Raw genomic sequence first — 4,519 nt, forward strand, 5'->3', positions numbered from 1 at the left:
TGATATATTACTAAAAATACTGTATTTCGGACTCAAAATGTTGGTATCTCACTAAAAAACACCGTATCTCGACTGGAAAGTGTTGGTATCTCACTAAAAAAGCACCGTGTCTCGACTGGAAGGTGTTGGTATCTCAATAAAAAATACCGTAGCTCTACTGAAAAGTGTTGCTATATCACTAAAAAATACCGTATATCGTTTGGAAAGTGTTGATATATCATTGAAAATACCGTATCTCGACTGGAAAGTGTTGATATATCACTAATAATACCGTATCTCGACTGGAAAGTGTCGATATATCACTAAAAATACCGTATCTCGGGCACAAAATGTTGGAATCTTTCTAAAAAAGACCGTATCCCGACTAGAAAATGTTGGTACCTCTCTAAAAATACCGTATCTCAGACACAAAGTATTGGTATCTCACTAAAAAACACCGTATTTAGACTGTAAAGTGTTGATATATCACTAATAATACCGTATCTCGACTGGAAAGTGCTGATATATTACTAAAAATACTGTATCTCGGACTCAAAATGTTGGTATCTCACTAAAAAACACCGTATCTCGACTGGAAAGTGTTGGTATCTCAATAAAAATACAGTATCTCGACTGAAAAGTGGTGCTATATCACTAAAAATACCGTATATTGTTTGGAAAGTGTTGATATATCATTGAAAATACCGTATCTCGACTGGAAAGTGTTGATATATCCATAATAATACCGTATCTCGACTGGAAAGTGTCGATATATCACTAAAAGTACCGTATCTCAGGCACAAAATGTTGTAACCTTCCTAAAAAACACCGTATCTCTAAAAATACCGTATCTCAACTGGAAAATGTTGGTATCTCACTAAAAAAACACCGTATCTCGACTGGAAGGTGTTGGTATCTCAATAAAAATACAGTATCTCGACTGAAAAGTGGTGCTATATCACTAAAAATACCGCATATCGTTTGGAAAGTGTTGATATATCATTGAAAATACCGTATCTCGACTGAAAAGTGTTGATACATCACTAAAAATACCGTATCTCGACTGGAAAGTGTTGATATATCACTAATAATACCGTATCTCGACTGGAAAGTGTTGATATAACACTAAAAATACCGTATCTCTGGCACAAAATGTTGGAATCTTCCTAAAAAACATCGTATCCCGACTAGAAAATGTTGACCCTCTCTAAAAATACCGTATCTCAGACACAAAGTGTTGGTATCTCACTAAAAAACACCGTATCTCGACTGGAAAGTGTTGGTATCTCAATAAAAATACCGTATCTCCACTGGAAAGTGTTGATATATCACTAAAAATACCGTATCTCGTACACAAAATGTTGGAATCTTCCTAAAATACACCGTCTCCCGACTAGAAAATGTTGGTACCTCTCTAAAAATACTGTATCTCAGACACAAAGTGTTAGTATCTCACTCGACTGGAAAGTGTTGGTATCTCACTAAAAATATCGTGTCTCCACTGGAAAGTATTGATATTTCACTAAAAATAACGTATCTCACACACAAAGTGTTGCTATCTCACTAAAAAACACCGTATCTCGACTAGAAAGTGTGGATAAATCACTAAAAATATCGTGTCTCCACTGGAAAGTGTTGATTTTTCACTAAAATAAAACACTGTATCTCGCTTAAAAAGTGTTAATATCTCACTGAAAACTAGACCCAACCTCTTGGGTGGGTCAGGTCGACTGACTAAATTGTTCAATAATTCTAGTCTTAGTTTTCTAACCATTTTTAAATGAGTTGGTGTTTTTAAGATTACAAAATTATAGTCACATGAAAAAGCGATGGCTCTTTTATTTAGAAAACAGCAGTCATCACATGCTTCATTTTACTCAAATTTATTTAATTTTCTGAAAAAAAAAAAACGAAAAGAGCTGTGAGTTTCGTGTATGTGCATACATACCGCTGACAATCTTGTAGCGCAAAAAAACACCGGTTCTAAATTATTGAACTTATGCAAATTGAAGGCCCATTCAGTCTACTGAGAACCGCTGAAAAGGTGGCGTATTTCTTGCCTACCTCTTGAAGAAATAAAACTCATGTGAGTTACCGCCCTCGCTTCGCTCTGGACGCAAAGTTCACACTCGTTCAAATATTCTCTTTCATGAGCCTTTTTAGGAACGAAACATTCTTTTATGAATACAATTTTACGCAAAAATTTTCGTATATCCCAGATTACTTGTCCAATTAAATTCCAATGTTCGAAATTAACCACATTAACTACGCTACTGGTCGAAAACACTTAACAATCCTTGAGTAAGTATTAAAACTTAACTTCAAAACTCACTTCTCTGAACTAAGACCGAATGAAATTATAACAAAATATTTTGACATCTGCGATTTTTGAAGCCTCTGAGAATTACTGGAGTTACAGTGTTATCAAGCAAGCGAGCAAAAACTCTTTTGGTAAGAACTTCTAGATTGTTAGACCAGAAATTTAGAATTTCACTACTCAACAAATAAAAAAAAAAATCTGGAAATTCGTTGCAAAAAATTCGTGGTAACAAGTTGTGTTTAGAATTACTCCAAACTCACTACTCCAATATTATCTATCTACGAACTAGGGATAAGCGGGTTGATCCGAAGATTTGTGTAACCCGCAAACCCGACCCGGCCCATAGGGTTTTGGGCGGACGAGTTTGTGAGTACTTCGGGTTGGTTTTGAGTCGGGCTTCAAAAAATGAATTTCGGGTTGGGCCGGGTGTTCGAAATCAAAGCCCGAATTAGCCCGACGTATTTGAAATGACTATATAAGTGACTAGTTCAGATCGGGTTAGTTCACTTAATGTAATAAAAAATAATTGTTTTATTCAGTCATCGACTCGATTGTCATCCGTTCAATTCTTTGTCATACTCGAGTATAAAAAATGTAAAAAAATGAAAGTTTAAGATACTGACAGAAAGTGGCCATTGTCTCTGAATTTTTCAATCTTAGTTTGCATGTCGAAATCCGTCGAATTCCAGTCTTCAGGCGGAAAAATAAATCAAATTACGCTTATCGCTTGGCAAATATTGGTATTGCCTTACCGAAGTCCTGAGATCACGCGCCAAACATTAGCAGTTTGTTTTCAATGACAGTCGACAGTCAAAACTTACTGGTCATTTAGAAAGCGACGTATGGGCGAATCAAAATTGTATCAAAATTGACATTAGAACAAAAGCATTTTGACACTGTGCGTCGCCAATACATCGCTCTCTAAATGGCCAATTAAACTGTCATTTTTTAGCCTTTTATACTCGAGTGTAAAAAATAAACTTGGGTAGGGAATACGCCATTAGTTCACTAAAAATGTAAATATTTACAATTGACAGTTGGATGCTTAATTTCCTCTTACTCCGTTTAACTAAACCACACCTCTTTTTTATTGTTTAAAACGTAAACGGAGCGTAAACGGCGTAAGAGGAAATCAAGCATTAAGCTGAAGTCTTATAATAAATGTGAAACACTAAGCGTTAAAATACCCGATATGCGGTATTTTTTGAAATAGAATGCGCACTTACGGCGTGAATATAAGGTAAAAGCAAAATAAAATGAAATTCAATTGTCAAAAACCCGACTCGATCATTTAATTTTGCTTTCATTTTATCTGAAAGTTTAAAGTTAGGTGTTTTTCTTCCAATGTTTGTCGACACTAAAAATTTATTGAGGTTTGATTTGTTTTTATCAGAGAGATGATAATATGACGGCTGGTCATCTCTCTGGTTTTTGTTTGATTCATTGGTCTTGTCCAGTACATTAAGATTCAAACTGCAAACATTTATTTTTCGATACTGTGACGAAAGTCTGCTGATTTTTATTGGAAAATTAAAATTCTCTACCTAGGTATCGAACTTGAATTCAGCGACAATTTAGCTGAATCAGTCGTTAACAGTTTAAAATTTTGAAATACGTTACGATGCTAGCTGCAAGATAATTTGTTAATCCAGTGGGGTATCCCTCGCCTACGCCATTATGTAATAAATCTATTCTCCAACTACAATTGTGACTTCTGGCTCCAAAATGCTCCGTACATGTGGTCAAGAAACACAGAGTTACGCATGTCGAACATCAACAAATTTGGACGTTTGAAAAATATCAGAAAATGTGAGCGTGGCAAATGGCTTGACTACTACACTTCCTAGGCTTATCTCAAATCTTAATAAAATTGTAAGCTTTAACCGTGGCTCAACGCTTTCCCGTTAAATATATTCTTCGTTTTCATCATCATTGAATCAAATCATCAAATCATTGAAATAGGAACAAACTGAAACCTGATTTGACCTGAACGAGATTTGCTAGATTTTGACCTGACCTGATTTTAGTTGAGCCTGAAAATATAAAACACTGACCGGACATCACTTCTACCTGACCTGAATTGACCTGTTTCGCAAATTATTTTAACAATATATTGAGAAATAAGTTACAAATGAGCATGAAACCACGTAACGAAAAACACGATTTTAGAACTCCGCGGCAACGGAAACAATCAAAAAATATGCAAATGAACCAGGTCAA

Source organism: Bradysia coprophila, assembly GCF_014529535.1.
Source record: "Bradysia coprophila strain Holo2 chromosome X unlocalized genomic scaffold, BU_Bcop_v1 contig_526, whole genome shotgun sequence".
Lineage (NCBI taxonomy): Eukaryota > Metazoa > Arthropoda > Insecta > Diptera > Sciaridae > Bradysia > Bradysia coprophila.